General features: G+C 34.3%; 1 long non-coding RNA gene across 1 annotated transcript in view; it reads right to left on the bottom strand.

Moving 5' to 3' along the window:
* Positions 1 to 16,206: 16,206 nt before the first annotated feature.
* Positions 16,207 to 24,209, bottom strand: part of LOC139589468 (uncharacterized) — a 32,774-nt gene continuing 24,771 nt past the window's right edge. Inside the window, exons 2-3 of the long non-coding RNA XR_011679022.1 lie at positions 20,252 to 20,375; positions 16,207 to 16,326 (exon numbers count right to left, since the gene is read on the bottom strand). This is a non-coding gene — a long non-coding RNA (uncharacterized lncRNA). The remainder of the gene's footprint in view (positions 16,327 to 20,251; positions 20,376 to 24,209) is intronic.

Here is a 24,209-nt window from a genome sequence, read left to right as displayed (position 1 = left end):
GAGTGATCTTGGATTTCCACTACCCCCTGGACTTTTAAAATTTTTAATTAAAGACTCTACATAGTAAGTCCAGAACAAAAATTAATTATTCCACCTGAGATCATCTTACCTGTCTTGTCTTACCTGTCTCTAATTGAACATAAGCATATTAATTAATGTAACTCTGAGCTGAGTGAGATATTATACTTTCTCACTGAGCAGTCACATCCACGTTGAAAGATAAAAAATAGTCAAAATGCAGCAAACTCTGTGACAACAAATGGTTGTCTTTATTTTACAATAAAGAACTAACATTCAGAAAACTAAATCAGACAGCTATATTAATTTTTTTCACATTAATTTCTATGTCCTTCCTATCATAAATTACCTCACATGCTGGACTGATTTATTTTTGTCAGTGGTAACACATTTTTCCACAGTAGACCAATAGCAGATAAAGAAGGTCAGCTCAATAAAAAATGCCAAAACCATTGTCAGCATTTCTATTCAGGAGATGTCTTGCATGGGATAGTTCTCCTTCATAAAGAGATCATACCATAGTTCTCTGTCAGGAGAAATCTCAGACTTTCAACAGCTTTCCTTTAGCAATTTAGTAGGGAAAGTAAACAATATGAGTAACAACGTATTAATAAATTTTGATTGGAACCTCAAAATGTAATTATTATTCCTTGAAACTAGAGTGATATTCTTACATTAGTTGCAATTATTTTACCTTCAAAAATAAAACATCAAAACAGATGGAATTTTTAAAAATTAATTTTAATTGTTTAGGTATTCAGTTCCTGCTAATAATATACTGTAATCACTACATCCATGAAAATTAACTCTGCCTCTACAGAAGCATCAAGTAAAACTTTTACTTATAGAAACTTAGTATCTATAATATTAATAACAAAAACACCAGTGGGTGTCTGAATCAAATTTAATAATAGTAAAATACTAACTAAAATGCAACCGAGTTTTCACCATGAGTTTTATGAAGGGCTACAATGTAGGACCTAGTATTTCAGTTCATTTCTTGAAATTTTTATCAAAACTTCTGCTGAGATTTGCTGAAACAAATCTGAAAATGGAAGACATTTTCTAAGTATAGCGTATAGTTAGCAATATATACACATATGGCACAAGGAATAATTAAGGCCTTAATGTTCTCAGAAAATAATGTTGCCTTATATTAAAGAAAATAACCCTCTTCTAGGAATTATTACTCATAACACTTTATTGTCACCATCTGCACCAGTACAGAACAGATCTATGTAAATCCAGATAGGAATGTGCTTTCTGAGTCATGGGAGAAACACTGTGACACTGGTCCTTTTGTTTGGCTGAGGTTTTTTTGGTTTTTTTTCTTGACTTCTTTGTCTCATTCACATTACTCAGCAGTATGCTTGGATAAAAGCACAAATAAATTGGTAAGAATTCCCTCCAAAAAATTAATAAGAAAGGCAAAGAGAAACTAGGGGAGAATAATTATGTTTCTGCATTCACCTTTTCAGACAGAACATCTCAGTGACCCCAAAATTCTCTAGTCTGTCAGGATGAATATGAGCAATTAATCTGAAGAAACCACCTTGTCTGCTCTTTCTCCTGCAGAGAAATTGGAAATTTGTATAGAAAATCGTTGCCTTAGACATCATTGAAAAGGAGAAAAAGGACCTGAAATATTTAAAACATGTAGCAAGGAACAATTTCAGAAATAGGTGCTAAGTCCCAAGTCTGATCCTGAGATGGTGGGCCTTCAGCTAAGGCAATGCTTGGTGTCACAACCATCCTAGAAAATTGAAAAAATGCTACTCTACAAAACATAGCTGACTATTCACATGTACACTCTCTTGAAAAATATAGAAATTTTTACTGAGAGGCAATTCCATTTTTATTACTCATGTAAATATTATTTTCTTTTTCTCCAAGGGTTGTCCAGGTTTTGAGCCTATTACCCAAATATCTATGTTTGGACATTCCTGGCAACATTTAGCTTTTCATCTCAAGGCATTATCAAAATATTGAATCTAGTTTCACAGTATGGGAGGGGAACAGGTCAGGGAGAGCTATTGCCCTTTACTAGGTGAAATGATAACTCAAAATTCCTCACTGCAGTTGTGATTCTCAGTCAGATTAATTTTTAATTCTTTCATTTTTGTAAAGGGCAAATCTTTAAAGTATTTTTATATATTATAAAATTATATACTTTATATAGATAAAGTATTTTCATATAAAATTTTAAAAAATGCCATGACCGTCAATCAACAGCCATAATTACACAGGGGTATGACTTCTGCTCTTGGTTCAAATTCAAATAACTCAGTGTTGAGTAAGTAATGGTTCTATAAAGAATAGCTGATATATACTCTTTCAGTATATCCTTAAAATAGCGATAGTCATGATAAATTTGTTTTAAAAGGAGCCAAATAATTCACATTTAAAAAGCATATATTTATGCAATATATACTTTACACACCCCCAAATACAAGAAAAAAACAAATACACAGACAGGTCTTACATCTTTTCAACATATGTAACATATGTTTTTAATAAATGTCATTAACAAGAGTCAATGAAGTTATTTCACACCAACATACAGACAGAGTTTGGGCATGGGGTTTTAAAACGGGGAATGATTTCTGATTAATTTCTTCATATCACCTCTAAAAAAAACACACAGCACAAACAGAAGAGTGAGAGGCAATCTATTTTCAGCACAGCTGTGGCTGCCTCTATGGGGAACAAATACTTTATCCTGGTTCTGCAAGGGACCTCCTCAGAGCACTATGAAGCCATGATTTATGCTGTCAGAGAACACTGTTTTGGCCTTCCATGGAACTTCTTTCCTACTGTTTGCTAAGCGTTGCGGTCCAGCTCAAATTTTAGTGTTTCTGACTTTTGTTACCTGTCAGGCTGCTAGCCACCCTGTCCCAAACAACTATAGATTTTCCAAGCTAAATTTGGTTACAGTATCTAATTTAAAAATATGTCCAGGGAAAGAAATGTCATTTACAGAGGGTACTGCTTTGTCTCCTTCATAAAGAAGCACTAATAATTACATGCACACACAAACACACACACTCCAAGAGCTGGTCATCCTTCAACTGTTCTACAGCAATTTCACCATTAGCAACTACACAAACATAATCAAAGATCTGCATTCTTTTAGTCATAAGGGAAAATTAGAAGTTCTCTTGTCAGTCCATCAAGGGCTCACTGCAGAATTTCTAAATCCTCTGTGCTCTGTTAGTGGTGTGTTTTAAAGTTCAAAGATCTCAAGAAAATTAACAGGCTGACATAAAGGAGACATCAAGAGCAAAATACCAAATCAGGAAGTTATTTAATAGAATGCTAAATAGGCTTAAAATTAAATCTTACACCTCTTCACAGTGATTACACAGTGGCCCTTCACATGTCACTTTTACAAACTGGCAAACACATTCTATACAGGAAAGCTCACCTACAAAATTTATTAAAGATCAACTTGATCAGTATTTTCAAGACTCTTATGTTAAAGCTCTATTATTTAGTCCTTAAAATAATTTACTATTTGATTTCCTTTATAATTTATGACACTCTTTTCATAACACTTAATTATAAACATCTGTGTAGAAAACTGTATTAGATTAGCCTTTTATAATCATGTTAGCTGACATGGGGACCCAGAATTTTTAAACGAAGTTGCACCAGAACTTTTAGCTGTCGGCAGAAAGGAAAGTCCTAGTGGGAGTTTACTTCTTTTGATGGTTTCAGAAAACAAAATATTGAGATATTTGTTAATAAAGAATTTTTCCCTAAACCAAATTACACAGCTTATTTTAAGAATAAGGGTTTTTTTTCCTTTAAAGAATAAGAGGGTTTTTTTCTTCATTTTAAAAAGACACTGGTCTTCTGGTCTACACACAGGCAAACAAATTGACTCTCTAACATCACTTTTAATGGATTGGACATGGCCCATATTTGGACATTTATGAAATAAAATTAATTATTTGGTTTAGACCAAAAATAAATGTAACTTACCTTAGACCAAAAAAAATTCTTCTCTCACTGGCTTTATGTATCTAATCAGTGCTTAATTCAGAGATCAAAACTTCAAATAGTAGAAAAAGTAAGTGTCTTATCTCAAGGTGTTCTGAGGAGCTGCCTTCAGAGAACACTGCAAAATGAGTGTGTACTTCATATGGGTTCCAAATGTTTTCACTTACAAGAGAAAAGACTTTTTACAGGCGCCATAAAATGCTAAGGAATTTTGAATCTTTGGCATAAATGATAAAATTTGAGTGATCATGGAGAATTAGCTTTCTGTTTGGTTACTAATTATACTGCATACTGAAAGGATTTGTATCCCCGTATCTTACTGGTAAGTCTTTCTGTAAGAGGCATCTTAGTCGTCCTTTTAGCTTGATGTTAAAAACTATTGATGCTCACATAGAGGATATACTGATTGGAAATCAGGAATCCTAGTGGATTTTTTTTAAATTGTGTAATTTTATAAAATATATACTGAGGGGGAAATAGACTGAAATCAATAGAAAAAACACAAAAATTTAGTTCATTTAAGAATTTGGTGAAAAGATGCAAAGGAAATTTAGAGTCAGTAGCTACAGTTCTAATAGAAATTATCTTTTTTGCATTATAAGAGTTATAACAAGAAAGGAGAAACTTACAGATCCAATCTGATGGACTTTGTTTCACTTCAGTCTGGCTAAGCTAGCTGTAAAGCTTTAGAACTTGAGTTTCAGGAAATTCCATCAGCATCCTGAATTATTCGTCTTGCCTTCTCTAAAATTTGTGGAAACGGGGCACTGGGGAAAGCCTTAGAGAGAGAAAAATCTGACACTTAAAAATATCTTTAATTTTAAGTATAGAGACTTCTCTAAACAAAAAGTAATGAGGGGCACACAAGCTAGATTAAACCTAAACAAATTGAATACTAAATAATGCTTGATTTTTGTCAAAATCCTTGGAAATAACACAGCTAAGTGCGCCACCCTTCCCTACATTCATGGTAAGCATATTTTCTGAGATAAATATTTATATCCTGCTTCCTCCCTTCCTCCTCCCAGTGACCAGTAGCTGTATGATAAATCCTCAGGTTCTTTTGTCCTCTGTAGTTTTTGAGACTGAAACTAGACCTGTTGTTTCTCTTAAATATCTTAAATCATCCATTCCATTCTATTCCTTATTTTTTTCCCCCAATTCAGCACTTAAAAAAAGCAAGGAAATTGTCTTTTATTTTTCTTAAATAATTATATAAAATTATAATATATTCAGTTCTAAATCCATAATTCTTCACAAGGCTGAGGTTTCCTTGGATGACATTTTTAAAATTTCCATTTATAAAACTTGCCTGCATCTTCTTTTCTGTTAAAAATCCATCAAAGCACATAAAAATCAATACAGTACCAGCATTTCATTTTCTTCAAAATAATACTTGCATGTAAAATGATTTATCAGCTGAAATTTGTTTATTATATAATGCGCACAGAAAAAAAGGCACTCCTACCTCATAAAAACAGCACTAACAGGAAAAAAAATTGAAATTAAGTGGTAAATTAACCTGAGATTCTTCTTCTTGTCTCAAATGCATCATTGATGAAAAATAAAATTATGTTATTGTCACAGAGGAGTAATGCAGAGAGCTTGCTTTGATTGAAAACTCTATTTAATTTACTACCTCGTGAATTAATATTGTGCAGTTTGATACTGAATCTTAACACAAAATCTGCAGCGTTCTTCAAATTCTCATTGAGCATCTATGGGTATTTTCTACTACTAGGTACTCTTCAAAAGTTATGCCTATTATTGACAGACTAGAAGTCTGAACAGAAGCACCAGTATGCAAAAAACGTATAAGAAAAAAACCTCCCTCATGAACCCCAACTTTGATGTTTGACTGCTTATACCAATAGCATTCTTCCCTGAAATCAGAAACTGGTCCTCTAACAAAAATAATTGTTCTCCTCAAACTAAACATGACTAAGTAGTGCATTCCTTCCGGAAATGCCCTCTCAGTTTCTGTTGTACTTTAAAATGGCCACTGAAAAGGATTCAGGTACAAGTGAAAAACAAACAAACAAACAAATAAATACACACACACACAGACACATACACTCTGTTCTTCAGGTCATAGTAGTCAAAGATCAGGAAATGGTTCATTATGCATTGTTTCTTCTCAAAGGAGACAGCTCTTAAGACAGGACAAATAGCAGTAATTTAAGTACACATTTATGTCTGTAAAGGTTTGGAATCTGCAGCAAATCTGAGTTTACTTGAAGTCTAAGTTTCTATACTTTCCAGGGACAAAGAGAAAATCATATGGAAGGGAGCAAAACTTGATAACAAATATTCCAAGTTTTTTTCTCTGTACTATGTGTATCAAGATGTAAAAACATCTATTTAAAAATGTACTTATATTGAGCTCTGAAACTTTATTCCTCAAAAATTTTATTCTAACTAAAAACCTTCATCATTACATATGTGAACAAATTGTTCTAGTATAACACAGCCAACTCCCGTTGTAAGCTTTTCTCCTGAAGAAAACCTTCATTTATTTGTGAAAAAAGGTCAAAAGCGGGAAAAACAGACTTTGCAGATAGATCAGTTTCTCAAGGGCTAATTATAGTCCCAGGTACTTCCTGAAAATAGATTCATGACAGAAATAGCAGCTGATTTGATATCGTTTGGACAATGTAATATATATGCACGATTGTCTGAGGAATATAGTGGGGCTCAAGTGGCATTTTTAAAGCTCACATATGTTATGTAGAAGATTTGTGATCATAATGCATTTATTTGGTTTTTTTTTTCACACAAGGCTGCCAAGGAGATCGTTCTTTTAACATTTGTCTACACATACTTCTCATATTCACAGCTAATTTTCAGTGCCCTACAAAAATATACTGTTCAAGCCATTTAAAATACACAAATATCATAAACCATTAGAAAAAAAAGAGCCAACACTCTTGGATCTACTGTTTAGTAACATGCAGTATTACAGTAGATAACATGAACAAGCACCAAAGCAAACATGAAAACTGACCCATTTGCTGCTGACTTCTGCTGTGAGGTTACCACTTTTTGTGTCTTATGACTCTCTGTCTTGTCCCTATGTCCTTACATACATGTTTGCCACTACTCAAGAATTTTCTTATTCGTCCTCTGACTTGGCTTTTTTGAGTGACTCTGATTTAGTTCAAAGCATTTTATTTTGGTGGAATGAGTGCTCTACACAGTCAGGTGAAATGACAAAGAGGTGACCAACAAAATAACAAAAACATGGTTGGCAATTTTGAGCATTTGAGAACTATGACCTCTGAATCCAGACTCTACTCAGTAAAAGTTTCCTTGGAAACTGAATAATATACCGAGATATCACATTTGCTTAATGTCCTCAATACACCTTTCAAAAGTAGGTTCCTTTTATTTCCTCAAAAATAAACAAACAAGGTAACTTTTTAGGACTGCTTGTCACAAAAATTCCATTCTGCAAAAATGGAGTTCAGAATGTAATTCATATTACTGCCTTTCAGGAATTGTAAGATTAGAATTTTAGCCACAGAGAAGCTAACCTTTTCATAAAATTCTGATTTACCACTGCAGTGAAATCTTCATGGTTAACAAGACCATAAACCTTCCATGTCTAAGAATTTTTCTGCAGCCTATGGCTTCGTCAGCATTCCACCCAGGAGTCTACTTCTTCCACAACAAGATTTATGTGACTGAGAGAAGATTCATGAGACAGCACAAAATGCTGCTGCACAAAGCCCACTCTTTTTCTTCTTTTTTAAATATTTTTTATCTGCATGAAGTTGATTAAACACACACAAAAAAAAAAAGAAACAAAAAACCACCCAAAATCTGAATTTAGAATCTTAAATGTAGGCCATAGAATTTTTTAAGTTCTCAGTGAAAAAAATTACTATTGCACTCAAACAATAAAGTCCATGCTTGTAATAAGCTTTAATTTTGCAGTACAAGTTTGGGACTTCTTTTGGATGAACTTACCTCTAAAAGCTACACAAAAATATTATAAATAAAACTCCAGGCATGGATATGTAACTTTCTACATGCAAATACATATTTTGTATGTGTTAATATTGTATTTAGTGTTAGTAATAGGAAAGTGCTTAGAAAAATCATACAGGCCATCATGTGCAGTTTGTGGTATAAGTTCCTTAGCATTGGACATTTAGAAGATAGAAAATTAGATACATGAACAATCTCAGGTTTACTATTTCTAACTCCAGAATTTTTTTTTAATTCTTAAATAAGATGTTTTGTAGGGCTAATCTAGTTCATTTTCTAATTAGAGAAATGAGGTAATGTTCAAAATCAACATAATCAGGCTCAACTTTGTTAGATTCGTTTTTAGCATCTATACATCACTATCTCTATCTATTAATGCTAATCTGGTACCTGGAAGTGAAAGAGTTTACAAAAATTTAAAATGTCACCATGACATTATATCTATCCCACTGCTTGGTGGTGGTGTTGTTTTAAGCCTAATTTGAATCTGGAAAACAACATTATAAAAAGAGTTTCTCAATAATATCCCAGACCTGATACCTCACATGCAAGGTACTGAAAACCACAAAAGTTATCACAGTGGAAATTCACATATAACTGATAAACTTTTTGCAAATACTATTTCCATGAAGGCCAGCTGAATAACCAAAGCACAATCACTGTAATTCTGAGATGTCTGCTTGGCTCAGCAGTTTTATTACACAGATCAATTTTGCATTACCTCCTTCTGGCTGTGAGTGCCTGCAAGTGCTCATAGAGGGAGGTCATAAAACATTTATAGGCCTAAGAATGTAAATTGCAGGAAAGAGTGAATCCTCAATCTGTGGACAGACATTTGAAAGAGATTTTTCTGAGAAGTTTGTGGTAATCATTCGCCCCATTCCAAACTGCATAAAATTTCATTTTAATTTTCTTCACAGAGTTTATCTTTGATTAGTATTTGCTAATATGTAACTGTTAAAATGCTAAAATGTAAGTTTAAATTATAATTTATTGTAAATTACATACACTGAAAATAATATGCAAAAATTTGCTTATTAATAATGCCCCATGTAGCAAAAAAGGTGGAAAAATAGATAAGGTTTCAGTTCTTCTCTTAGTGATAAAGCCAACAGTTAATTAAAGAAGAAAAAATAGAAAGATTAGACTGACAAAATAGTTTACAGTAGAACGCTGCAACAAAAGGATTGGTGTATTTCAGATTAAATAGGAATAAAAAAATTGTTTCAATTTTATGTCACATTGCAAAGTTCATATTGAGTGCTAAAAATGCCCAACTTCTCTCCCAACATTTTGTCATTACAATAAAAAATCTTTTTAGTTAAACATGCTATAATCATTGATCTCCTAATTAAGTACTCCATTTGAGGCCTTTGACCTCACAGCACGAACACTCAATCCTTTCTGAAAGTCTACAGCATTAAAATAGAACAAAGATTTCAACTTCTGAAACGTACAGTAATTCAGTAATAAGAAACCCACAGAAATCTCAGACTCTTTTATGTATAGACATCTTGTGTGAATTGTGGAATGGTTTACTAATAAAATAAAAGGGATAAACTTGGCCAGATAGAGAGGATCATTCCTCCTGGCAATCATTAATAATGGGTGTCACAATCTGTCACAAATCAGCGCTGAAACTATTCTATTAAGGAATGAGAACCAAGGAGAAAATCAACCATGAAATAATTATACAAATCCTGTGTCTAATCATAATGACCCAGGAGGTTGCAGGTACTGTCCACAAGACACAGTTCTGGTGGGAAGAAACTATGAAATAAGGAAGGTAAAAAAGTCAACAATGCTGACAAATTAAATCAGGAGAACACCAAATGCAATATACATCTTTATTCATGGCAGAGGACTGATACACATATAAATGAGAAAGCTGTCCTACTGAACCCATGCTTAAACCTTCTCTCCCATAAATGTTAAAAAGCCAATCTATTAATTCAAAAACTAGAAAGTGCTAGTTTTGAATCTGATTATAATCAAATGACTAAGCAGCAGGCAGGTGTTCTATGCATATATATATATATGTTTTAAGGCATATGTACATATTTGTAGACATACATGGGGATGTTTTTTAGAAGGCTTTGGTGCTACAGAATCACACAGAAGTTGAACTTAGAAGAGACCTTTTGAGATCTTTTTATACAACTCATATACCTCTTTTCACACACCCAGTTGCAACTGAATTTCTTTCTTCATCAATACCTAAACTGTTCTTTTCAATCCATGCAAAGCAAACAATACATTCCTATAATCAAATGCACAGAAAAAGAATCAGCAATTTGCTGAGTTCAGCTGGAGTGACATTTATTAAGCTCTGAAAATCTCATCTGAGTGTCAGTGAATGTCATATGCTGATTTTATAACATTTACTACTTATATACTTCTAGGTTGAAATCACATTTATATATCTTCCCTTTCTATGACACAGAAAATTGAAATCTAATATCTGAAACACCTAGCTTTTTTTCCCACAACTTGCCAATAAAATTCAGGACCTTTAACCAAAGTTTACGTTTGGCCTTAGAAATTAGAAATGAAACCTTGAATATCTGTGCAGAGCAGATACTGGAAATATATGCAAATGCATGAATGTAGGAGACAGAACATACAGTTTCTCTCCTTATCAATACCAGGGATTTTTGTTTTCTTTCAAATTTGGAAGCCATTAAATCTTATCTTCATAATGGGGATAAGAGCTTCTTGACAGGGTGCTCAATAACAGATTCCATTCTTCAATCCCTGGTGATGCAAATAAGAGGTACACACCTTTCCTCCTCTGTCACCTCCAGCCTTCTTCATGAGTTACCATCTCCAGCTCATCTCCTTACTTCTCATCCCATCCCCATCTGCTTCTCTCTTTTGCTCAGTGCTACATTGTACTTACAGTCTTTCCTTGCTGCCAAACTTTTCATTTCAGGACCTGGTCTTGCTAAGCTCTTTCCAAGGACTCATCAGTAATTTGCCTTTCTGGACTCTGTTATCTCCTATGGCAGTAAAACAAACATAACACCAAAAGCAAAAGTTTTCCTCAACCCTTTTCAATCCCAAGATTAAATATTTACCGAACAACCCATCTTTCACATCATAAAATTAAATGCTACATTCTAAAATTAAAGTCTTCCTGAATCACATGGAAACTGTGGATTTGGTTTTTTGCGTTGGTTGGTTGGTTGGTTGGTCAGTTGGTCAAACACATCATCTAAACTAAATATCCACAAAATTACATAAAGCTTAAAATGGGTAGTTCAGAAGTTAAATCTGCTATTTGAGGGAATGTGGTTATCTGAGCGTCCTTAACAATATTGGGTAGTATATGACAGATCATAATTTTCTACAAGAAGAGAGATACACTCACCAAAAGCTTAGGAGTTGACTTTTAGAACTTTTTGATTTTTTTTTTTCCTGAAGAAGTCAGAAAGGTATGGGTGGGGAAATAATACAGTATTTTTTGCAGAAAAATCTGGAGCAAATAAATGGGTGCAGTTTTCACACTTCTACATGCTGATCCTGAACACCAGATTCTACATCAAAAAAATGCATATATTCCCTTAGTATTACGAATGGTACTGTCTGCAAGTGCTGATTTTTGTGCATCAAAGCACGTCATACAGATTCTGTACTCATGCTTGTCTTTTAAATCTAGAGTCAATGTCAAGCTACAAGTTAATGTCAAGCATTCAAGATTTTCATTTATTTCTATAACCAGCACCAAGGGATTGTTCCACATCCAAGTGCATCCCCCACTTCTCTTCACTGAGAAGTGTAGGCAGGGTTTTTTGATCCCTCCAGATTATTTCCACACTATGTCAAAAATTAGACTGTGGAAGCAAGGCAATGTCTGCTTATAACTAACAGAACAAGAACATCATATTTCAGTACTTTGAGATGAATCATGAAGTTCCTGTAACTGTGAGAACTGGGGTAGAATATTTCAGAAAAGCTGTACAAAGTCCAGAGGTGTGACAATTTTAGTTCCAGACAGTTTTGTTCCAATTAATGATAATTTATCACACTGTTTTTAGGATTACTTTGGTCAAGGCAAGTTTTACGCTAGTATTTCTTAATTCTTGTATTAAGAATACGCTAGTATTTCTTAATTCTTAATTCTAGTATTTCTTAATTCTTGGAATATCTTAATGATATTCCAGCAAAGATGGAGTTGGAGTATTCTATATTTGTAGCCTTTGACACAGGGAGCATCTTACATGGGACTAAAGTAGAAAATATATGCACAGGTCTAGGAACAGAAGTCAATTTTTTAAAATTTTAATTTCTGAGATGAACTTTCTGAGAACCCTGGCAACTGCACAGGCATTGTCTGTTTATTGGTCTTACATATACAGGCATATTAGCATTAACTGTGTTGTAATTCACACAAGAAAGATGTGTCATGTTACTGTGGAATTTCACATGATAACGTATAATAACTTTTGTGTCTGAATTACAAGTGCATGCCCACAGTCTTTGGTAATTCAGTGGGGAAAGAAAGGTAGAAAGGATAAGTGATGACTCATGAAGCTGCTGTTTCAATAATTGGAACAAACTGATAGGAGGAGTATTTTGATAGGGGAGGAGGCATGAAGATGTGGTAGAGGAATAGAAGTATCTTCCCACAGAATTCACCCTTTTATATTTGCTAAACAAAGCTGAATTAACCCAGTCTTGCTCCCTTTAGAAATTACCAGAGAACCTCAAGTCAAATATGATATTTTCTGGGGAGAAGGAAAAGACATTGAAGAAATAATTTATAAACAGCAGGAATGAATTGGTAAATAAGTTGAAACCTGAATGAGGTTTCATTTTCATTGCTTACATTGTATTTTAATTTGCTCATAGTTACTGCAGAATGAACATTTAATTCCACAGGATTTTTATGAACCCCATATTACATTTTTCCCTTCCTTTGTTTTATTCATGTTTTAATTTTAATATTTCTGAAAAATTCTTACCTGATTTGAGTCTCTCTCCATTTTTGCCTTGTAGGTTCATGTTCACTATATAGAAGGATTTCTGTTAGTTCTCATCCTGTTGTTTTGGGTTTTTTGTCAACCAAAATGCATGGTAATAATGCAATATCAAACACCTGTTTTCAGCAAATCTACAAATAGAACTAAATGGAAGAGTAGTTTTTGCTTTTCCTTTAACTATCCACAAGTAAATGGGATGTCTGTCTTCCATTTAGTCTGACATTTCCTTATTTTGTACTGTGCTCTTTTTTGTGTATTAATCTTTCCTTATGCCTCATGTGTTCATTTTTTTTTGATTCTCTGTCTGAGTCTTTGTCTTTTTCAGTATTTTTGACATAAATTGTTAGCTTATAGAAGCAAATACAATGAGATACCATAGAGACAACAACAACAAAAGTTACTTAAACAGATAATAAGAAAACTCCAAACTCTAATTTGTGTTTCATTAAAATGTATTCCCTAGAGGGTAAACAAGATAATTATAAATTCTCTTCTTGAAGGCTCTTTCACAGCTTTCTATTTTCAAATTTCTTGCTTACTCTTCTGAACCAGGGAATGCATGAAGTGAGCAGTAAAATCATATGCTCTGTGGACTTCTCTAGCATGGCTTCCCTAAGCTCCCCCCCTATTTCTAAGTAAAATAAAAGCATCCTTAACATTCTATAAACAGGATATTTATACATACGTGCTATACTAATTTTCTTTCTGAGGCAATGGCACTGATAGCAGGGATATTCTCACACCTAAGTAATAACTGTTAGGGTGAAAGGGTGGCCATATGTCTTCCAAGCAATTCTGACTCTGTAGCTTGTATCTACTATTTTCCTGTGCTTCAAGGATAGGAGGAATTAGCTTCCCTAGTCATTCACTGCAGTTCCATCCAGAAACACTACTGAATCGACAATGGTTATATAATTCTTGAGTTATTTATTCTGTGGGGGATGCACACTGCACAACAGCCAGCAAGCATAAAGGTATCCATGTAAGCTAGAAAATAAATTCATTCTCTGAAGTTCAAGTTGTGCAGGCATGGAAACTTTAAACACAAAAGGTAAGGAGAGCAGGATTGAGTCCTTAATGATTATAACTAGTGATTGCAACAGTACTTTAACAGAGAGAAAAGGTCAAAAGTCTATTTAGCATATAAAGGGATAAACCCCACTCAGTGTATAGCAATTATTTTCTCATTTAGACTTGTATATGCAGTTTGGTATCCCTTGCAAGCATGCCACTTTTTCACAGGTAATGGATTCCATTCTGCCTTCCTCACATTTCATAGCAGGTCTTGTCAGTAGTCCAAGCAAAGAAAAAACCCAAAGCACGTCTGACACTGCACACCTGGGATGGTGTTACTTGGGATTCATAAAATATTATAGTGGAGCAGATCTTCATACCCTTTAAAAAGGTTATATACATCTGATGACAGCTTCTGCATCTTGTTCTGTAATGCACCATAAAAGAAAATAAGCCGATTTCTTTAGTCTTTCCAACTTCATTTCTAGGAACCTGAGCTACAGTGATAGTGTCTCCTATCATTTTTATGATTTAGCATGACTGTACATGAAAAGTTTATGCCTCTTAAGGAAAATCTATACCAATTATCAAATAGCTTTACATTGTGCTATACTAAAATACATTAAAAAGTTATTAATAAACACAAAAAATCAGAGAAAAGTTAGCAATGTTAGTGAACCATCCTGTGTTTCGTATACATGAAAAATCTCATGTCATCTATTTAAATAAATGAAGCGTTTAACTAGATAAGCTGGAGAATGATACCTGGATACATGTTAAGTTAGTGTGACTAGTCTGTACATATTTCTCTGTGTGAAATTTAGAGTGTTAATTTAGTAATTTTGTTTTTGTTTAAAGACTTGTTTTACTTTGCAATTGCATTTCTTTTTCTTTTTTTTTTCTTCTTGTTTTGGTTGGGTTTTATAATTTTGAAGGTTCACATATTTAATCTGGTTTGGATTTTATGATATGTTATCTTAGTTGTTATTGTTTGCAGAGAGAATTTCTTCTTTTAAAGTCATGAGAAATTTTTTTCACTCACAGGCTAGTGGTGGCAAAGTGTTGTGACCCACGTGTTTGTGCAAGGTGCTCTTACTATTCAATCTCTCTTCCCAGGTAATACAATTCAGTCTTATTCAAAGTCAGTCTATGTGAGAAAAAGTTGTTTCATATTTAGAAATCTGAGAGTTTTTCAGTGAGAGTGCTAAATTTTGAGCAGAGACTAGAAGTTGCAGCTCTACTTTGAAAGATTATTTCTTTTTCAGAAAGGGAAAATGGAAATTTCTTTTAAAATTTGTTAATGCAAAGATACAAAACTTCCTTTCTCTTTTGGTACATGGTAGCTTCAGACACAGACTTAGAATAAGGAAAGCTGTCAGTTTTACTCTCAGTGTATCATGTTAGACATAGGCAGATTGAAAAAAAGAGAACAGCTCAATTTGAATAAAAAGCAAAGAAAGAAGGCGGCTCTGGAAAGACTAAAAAATTATTAGGAACCTAGGAACTCCATGGAGAAAAGCTGTCCAAAGGAATGGATAACACTTGACAACAGTTGAAAAACAGGCCTGATTTGGTGAGGCTATAAGGAAAGGAAGCAGGGAAGAAGTGATTTCAGCAAGCTCTCTATACAAGTTTTCTACCAGACCAACTCTGGCTGGTGCCCCTTTCCTAACATAATTCCTTACAGAAGCAATAAAAATGCGTATGAAGCAGACTGAAATAAGATATATATATTAGATAAGAAGAGATAAAATATATAAGATATATATTAGTTCTTGCATCTAATTCCACTAAAAAAAATGAAGAAGATTTAGGCAGAAGACATGGTATCCAGGCTTCTGCAATCTTGTGATTCCAAGCAAATTACTACATCTCTACTGTAGAAATGGATTTGAGAATAATTGGGAATAATGAAGAAACAATTGCAAAATCCAATTAAAAATATCTCTCTTTCGTCCACTCTATGCTACAAACAACCTATTAAGGTTTGTTTTGTTGGTGGCATCTCCTAACTTGCGCTACCTAGCATCTAACAGCCCTGTTAAGAGCTGACTCAAAGAAGCAACACACAATAACACTGATAATATACATTCATTGGTAAAGGAATCAGCAAAGGGGAATGCATTTAAAAGATTAAGGGGTAGGCAGATATTCTATGCAGGAATAATAAAAAGTCATTACAGGCTGTTAGTACCTGTTCCAGTGAGAAACTGGGCTTTCTCCAATGTCACTGATTTCAACCTCAACTTGTCACTGGATTCAAAGGTGAAAATGCAAACAGCAGATTTAGTGTAGATTCACCTGGGCAGCAACACTGAATCTGTTGGGGAGGGGAAGGAAGAAATTATAAAACTCAATCTGTCACATCTAGGTTTTTATTAAATCTCTCATTTACAACACCAAGGTTTACATTCTCCAGATTTATAAAAGCACACACTCATAAAAGCACTAAGGCTGGAAAATATCAAGTCCAGCCATTAACCCAGCACCTCCATGGTCACCACAACACCATATCCCCAAATGTCACAACCACATTCCTTTTGAACACTTCCAGGGAGGTGTGATTTCACCACTTACCCAAGCAACCTATTGCAGTGCCTGACCACTCTTTCAATGCAGAAATAATTTCCAATACCCAATCTACATCTTTCCCAGTGCAACTTGAGGGCATTCTCCCTTGCTCCGTCTCCTTTCAGGCAGGTGTAGAGAATGACAAGGTCTCCCCTGAGACTTTTTTGCATGCCCAACAACCCGAGTTTCCCTACCTGGTCCTCAACACACTTGTGTTCCAGACCTTCACCAGCTCTGTTTCCCTTCTTTGGACACACTTCAGCACCTCAATATTCCCTTGCAATGAGGGGGGCAGAACTGAACACAGAAATTGAGATGTAACCTTACCAATATTGACCACACCATTTCTGATAGAGGCCAGGATATCACTGGGCTTCTTGGCCACCTGGTAGCCAGCACACCTGAAGACAAGGCATGTGATTTTGTCTTCCTTTTCATATTCTGAAAATATTTGATACCATCATGTGATATGGTATTTTGAAAAAAAAAAAAAAAACAAACAAAAACCCTGAAGGTGCTCCATATCCTGAAGTCATATAAAAGTATAATACACTCTCCAGAAATAAAATATGTCCCTAGAAAGCATATTTTAAAGTGCAAAACGTACAATCCTTCTTTTAATCTTAATTGAACCTTCAGATTTCAGTATTCATATTTATTTATTTATTTCATTTCAGATTTATTTCAGATTTGAAATGAAATCTTACTTTTGCCTATTTTATGTTTTTTCTTTCAAGCCTTTAATTTCTATCCTTTCTACTTTCTAGTGTCAAAGAGTTCCCCAGCACAATGTGGGGATCTGTGGTTCTAGTGTATGCCATACAAGTACCAAAAGCTTTAAAAATATTTTGGTCCAAATCTGGTACGTTTTTCTGTAGTCTCATCTGACAAAATTTAAAAATGTGATCAGTACAGTCACATTCAAGAATCTGGAACCTCAGCAGCAATGGAGATTTGCTTCAATATTTCTGTTCTGTCATCTCACTTTTTTCTAAACTGTCAAGTCTTCACCTCTGTCTTTCATTTTTCTTCATGTATCAGCTTTCTAGGTTAATGTTGTACTCTAGTTTACACATGATTTTCCTTAAACAAGATGACCCGAGCCCACCCTCAGAAGCTGCAGTTACATTGCACAGCACCAGAGAGGCCTTAGGGCCAGCAGTGCAGCTCTGTGAACCTGAACCATGCTGCTGTTGGCAAGTGCATCTCTGTTTTTCCACATTTCTTTCCATGAAATGCAGATGCCATTAATCCTCATCCCTTTAATCCATTTAATAAGTAAACAGGCAATATTTAATTCTAGAGGCTGGGCCAGCATACCCTGTACTTTTACCATTAAAAGTTTGAAAGATGCTGTTTTCTGTTTTCTGCTACAAGAGCTTGATGGTGTATCAGTCTATAATTTGTATATCTTGAAGGAAAGGGCAGTGTTTGTAACACATTTATGGTTTCAACAAATTTTGCATGAACTCAGCCAGCAACTGAGCCAGAGCATGGACTGGAGCACTTCTCAAATATTTTGCAAACCACTGTAATTGTCAGCTCTAAACAGAAAAGAAGCACCAGGAGTCCTGATGGGCTTTTTGCATCTTCTAATACATTTAAGGAAATACAGAAAATTTATATAAGTCAGAAACACAGGTAGGAATCAGAAATGGTTACAGAAGCTTTTTGATATGTAGGACTGATATTTCTCCAGCAGCTTGACTTCTTTAATTCTTTTTTTTGCAATCAAAAAGGGATGCACCCATGACATTCTTCCTGTGGTTTATCAGCATAAATTTTTCTGCTGAAACTTTTAGTCCTTAGATATATATTGACAGTCTTTGACACTAGTCTTCCCTTCTTTTGATGCAGTACTCAGGAACTGTTGGCTGCTCACCACAGCTCCACAGACACCTCCTTAGTTCAGCTCCTGGCTGAGTTGCAGCAAAGGCAGAGAGTCAAAGCTTACAAACCACTGATTAATCTCCACTCTCATCTCTATCACTTTTTCTTCATCCTTTTTTTTTTTTAATAAAATGCACAACAAATTACTTTTGAAGCAATTTTTGGCTGTTTCTTTTTTAAAAACTGCAATTGCTCTTTGTGGCAAAAATTTTAATTAATAACTATGCACATAGTTCTTTTTACTGCTCCGCAGAAAAAGCAAGATTTATTCAAATTATAAGACACTTGCAAGTGATTCAGGTCAGTATGAAACCTCCAAATGCACAGTTAATTTCAGCTGTTCCTACTGAGCTCTCAGTACATCCTATCTTAAATGGAAGACATTTATCCCACTGTGCTCCTGGCAGGACACATACATTCCTCAGATGCTTCATTCCTTGCTTCTTTAAAAGTCAACTGTCATCATAAATAGTATGATGACATTTGAGCAACCCCAGCTCTTCTGGGAGATGGGTTTTATTGACCAGGAAGGTACAGCAAAGATAAAATTATCATCTGTTTTCTTTTCACATATAGTGCATGAAAAAAGGAAAGTTTCCCCCTGCAAATAAACCATGTGGACTGTCACAGTGTTGTCAGAGTGAAATTGGTTGGACTTGGCATGTGGGACCAGGGTAAAACAACACTTCATTGTTTTGGTAACTTCATCATGGTTCTATTTTTGCATTATAATACAGTTACTTTAAAGTGACAAAATAAAAAACAAACAAACAAACAAAAAAGCAACAACAACCACAACTCAACAAAACAAACAAAAATCCAAAACAAGCAACCAAAAAAACCCCAATAAAAAACCCAAAACCAACCAACCAACCTACCAACCAAAACAAAAAAACCCCAACAACTAAGAACCCCCCACTGAAAGGGAAAGCTCTTATTTTGAATTGTGAGAGGGCCCAAGCTTAATAGCAGTAGTTTCTTTGTACTGATGAATATACGAATTTTTATATTCCTGACCTTTCTATGTGTTTATCCAGTAGAAAAATCAGCACAAGTATTTACAGAGGCTAGAAACTAGTAAATCTAATGGCTATTTCTAAAATATGTTTGCTTGGATTTAGTGCACATGAATGATAAGGAAATCAGCACAGTCAGGTCAAAACTTAAAGGATCCACTGTTTCCACCACAAGCATCATAAACTGAATGATGAGTATTTGGGAACTTTAGATGGGGCAAACTAGAAACAAGTCCTTGAAAAAAATCAGTCAGAAAATTAAATTCACCTAAGTTTCTACAGGAGGTAATGGGAGACAGAACGGAAAAATTAGGTAGCTAAAACTATCAGATAAAGCCTTCAAGACTAATTATTGGGCAGAACATGAAGGTGTAGAGAATCACATATATAATGCCTGTAGGCAACCATGAATATTGTCAGCAGCTTTTCATTTATGGATACAGTTAAGAAGCACACATTATGGCAATGTGTTTTACTTTTGAGTGTTATATGTGACATTTCAGATAAACATAGCTTTGAGTTAGGAGAGGTTGCTAATTGTGTATTGTCTTCCTTGAATTGACACAATTTATGCTTTATATATTATAGGGCAAAAAGCAGACAATTTCATATCATTTTTTTTCCTATAAAAATAATATGGTTCATTTTCCCCTTATATTTTCCCTTACAAATTCTGCATTGTGACTCTTACAATTTCTCTTTTATCGCACTTTTTCACACTAAAACATGGCCATCACACATCCATCTTTCTATCTCCTCTTCTTTTACCTGTCTTGCAGCTCTAGCCTCCAGTATCTCTTATCCTTCTTCACATATCCTTCACATATCCTTCACTCCCACCAACTGAGCTGCTATTGAAGGCAGTGTTCATTTCTCTCCTATTTGGATTTTCCTGGAGGGAGAAGAAAAGTGTGTGAGGAAATACATTTATTTCTCCTTTCTCTTGTCTCCTGGGAAGAATTACTATAAATCTTTTCTTTGCTTCCATATTGAAATAAAAGTTAACAATTTTAACATCCCTGCAGCACAGAGAGGGGATTGTTCCAGACTACACAGTGACCCCTTCCGCTTTTTGCCTATCATGCTCTTGCTGTCAATTTTCAGTACTCCACTCCCTGAAATTGGACCTAATGCAGCAAATGATAAAATACAGTGGGAGAAAGACAAAAATCTTTGGATCCCTTCTGTAACTCTTCTTAGACCAATTTCAGGGCAAAAATTTTCAGTCAGCAAATAGGACACCTTTAATGCCCTACTGCAGGTGTAATCCCTTGAATAAAATCAAACACGGCTCTGTGGAATGGAGAATCTTCCAAAGACCTCTTGTATGAGATGAGCAGCCTTTACTCAGACTGGACCCAGAGACATTGGAAATAATATTATAATGCCTATAATATTATGTTCAAGCAAATGAGCATATGCCAATTAGAAGCCAGTCCTTCTGAATAACAAAATTCCTCCATAAATATAGAGCATAACCTTGGGTAGGAACACAAGAAGAGCTTTTGTTAGAGAATTAATAATAAGGCAGATGGTCCTTGGGCTTACAGAGGTCATTTGACACATAATAGCATTGTCTAAACTGGGTTTCACTGCAAATATTGGAGAAATTGACATATTTGTAGAAGACCAGCAAGGAAAGTTTTTCTTCCTTCCATGAAATTCTACCTTGGTAAATTCTGAGGATTTCTTTTTTTGTACTTTGTAGCACAGAGTGTTACAAGAATATCAATTCTGATTTCACTGGTAAATCATATTCACCAGGCATCCCTGTAACATCAGCTGGAATTCAAACTATCTTCACATGAGCCTTTTAGGAATAAATTGTTGAAACAGAAAGACAAGTGAATTTACAAATTAAGGTTATGTTCTTTCTTGTGCTAGAGTTTTTGAGAAGTTTCTGTAAGAAGCACAGCCGCCCTCTCTGCTGTACTCTGCTGCTTCCATAAGAGGGCTAGAACTTCACTACCTTTCACTTCTTTGCCACCATGATAACATCTTGGGTTCAACACAGATTTAGAAATTCACATTCTATAATTAAGACAGTTTGGCTGTCGTTTCTGTCTTACTCTAGTCTTGATGAAACATATATTTAAAATAAACAAGTCTTTTCCGTAACCAGGCAATATATATTGCACTATCTCTCAAGCATCTGCTGAATAATTTTTTCAGATTTCTTCTTTTCTGCTTATAATAGTATTTAATATGGCAACAAAAAAATTAGGTCTCTCTTACTTGAATTTTTATTCCTCACCCTCTTTATGATTTTCACCCATGTATCTAAGTTGCACTTTTTTCTCACACTTGCCAACACAAATACCCAGATAATTTGCCAATTGTTTTTACTCTTCAAGCAAGGTCAGATAAGAATTACCCATAAGCCAAACTTTCTGACATTCCCCACACCTGATTATTTTACTCTCACTTGTGCTTCTGAGGGCACAATAAGTTTCAGAAATTGTACCAAGCTTTCACTAGACTAGAGCATCAGGCTAAGAGAGCAGCTACCTGAAATTACAATCAAAGCTACAAAAGCTAAAGGAAATTTCAGGTTTAGGTTACCTATTCAAATATATTTTAAAAATATTGTTTCAGCAGTCAGTGTAAGGCTTTTAGGAGTAACATTTTAAGTTCATTAACTTTTAATTTCTGCTAATAACTTATTTTAGAGAATTCAGTTTCAAAAAGACTGTCCCCTGGAAAAATTATAATTTTTCAATTAAAAATATTGAGGGTGAGCAATTTTCCAGAACAGAAAAATTGGACAGTAGAAAAAAAATATCAAGGAGAATGATACATTGAAATTAACAGAGTGATAAAAAAAAATCACAATCATATACAACAAAAAAAGCCAGTCTTCTACCCTCATAACCTGCCTTCAAAGTTGATCAGTATTTGTTACTTCAGAGGGAAGCAGATTTAATATAACAGGTATATTTTTAATTTGGAAATTTAACTGTAATGCCCAAAACCAAATACTTTATTATGTTATAAAGATCAAAGACAGCTCTAAAGTCACTCTTCTTTCCTTAAGTCAAGGATTTTTAACAGAGGACACAAAGTCCCTTTATTAAAGTACAAGGCCCATTTTTTTATTTTAGCTAGTAGAACTCAATTTATAACAAGCATCTCTTGAAAGATTATTTTGATTTTCCTTTTTTCACCTTCAATTTTATTTTCTGTAACTATTGAGATAACACATAACATAATTTTAGGACAACATATCGCACTTGAATGTGTTTGTACTGTGGGCAGAACCACCACCTGCCACTTCCCATTATCTCTCACTCACTCCATTGTCTATTTTCCCCATATTTTGCTGTACTTTTCACTGAAAACCTCTGTAAATACAAAAATTTATTATGGCCTCTCTGAGGTCAAAAGCCTATAAAGCTAAACATTTGGTAAAAAAAATCATATTGTTTGGATTTGCCACCTCTTGTGTTCTACTATTAAAAAAATGCAAGCCAAAAACAACAACAATAAAAAAATTTAGTATAAAAGCAAAGTCTACATTTTGAACACAGTGATGCAGTAGCTTTTACATTTGTTCAAAATACTGTTGAACCAAAGGCTTAGGAGAGTTAAAAGTAAATAATTATACATCTGCACCGACTATGAAAACAACAAAATACTGAAAAAAAACCTCTCTAAAAGTGCAGAAAGCACAATCCCCATGTTTCAAAGGATGTGGCTGGAAAAGGTGTTTCTCACGGGAGTGGCTGGTATTTCTGGCACTGTCAAGGAGATAATACCAGCGCAGGTAAATCAATGGTCTAATTCACTACAGCAATTTTTACATCTATAGCAGATTTTTTCATGTCTAAGCCAAGAGGTAATAAAAGAACAGTACATAAAACACAAAAAAGTACAGAAAAATTATCAGGCATATCAGGAAAAAAATCACAGCAGAATGGAAAGAACCCTATGCTCATAGCATAAATCAAGGAGAGCTGAAGTAAGCAGAGGGTGGGTGAGCAGAGAGAAGAAAATCAGACAGCTTGTTATTAAGTCAAAAGATTAATAAAAGCAGACTGTATTTTATCAAAGCTTCTCAGTTTATCAATAAATTTAAATGAGACTCTTTCCATTACAATGAGAACAGTCAGCCTAAAATTATGACCACTGATTGATAGATTGAAAATGGATTAATTTTAGGGTCGTAAGAAAAGCATAAAATGACTACTCCTCTTTATGTTATTAATCTCTTGAAAAGCTGACAGATCTACCACAGTAAAATTAAAAACAGCGAAGAGATTTGGAACAAGATTTCTTTTTTGAAGGGTCAAAATATGTATGCTTCTAGAAAATACAGTTTAATGTTTTTTTCTTCCAGATTAACTCACTCAGCAGTATATATCACAAATTTCTATGAACCACAATACCACAGGGTTGTACACTTTATTTCATACAAGTCAGTGGCATAACACACTAGTCATGCTCTCACAAATAAGCAGATCTAAGATAAACCTCCATTATTTCTGTTTCCTGATATTGATTTACCTTTGGAAAAAAAAATTAATAATTAATAAAAGAAAAATTAGTAATATTAACTATTATTATAATAACCTGTATTCCTGAGCAAGATTGACTGATAGTTAATGCTATATCAGTACTATGGAAAATAGAGATGCACTGAAACTCTGAAAATGAACATGACCTTACACAGAATTTCACATATCTACATACATGCATATACACGTGTTTTGGACTGTCTGCATGGTGT

The sequence above is a fragment of the Agelaius tricolor genome, unplaced genomic scaffold, assembly GCF_023055355.1.
Source record: "Agelaius tricolor isolate 1412-34295 unplaced genomic scaffold, bAgeTri1.0.p SCAF_4, whole genome shotgun sequence".
In the NCBI taxonomy this organism is placed as follows: domain Eukaryota; kingdom Metazoa; phylum Chordata; class Aves; order Passeriformes; family Icteridae; genus Agelaius; species Agelaius tricolor.
This window is presented reverse-complemented; position numbering and strand designations above follow the sequence as displayed.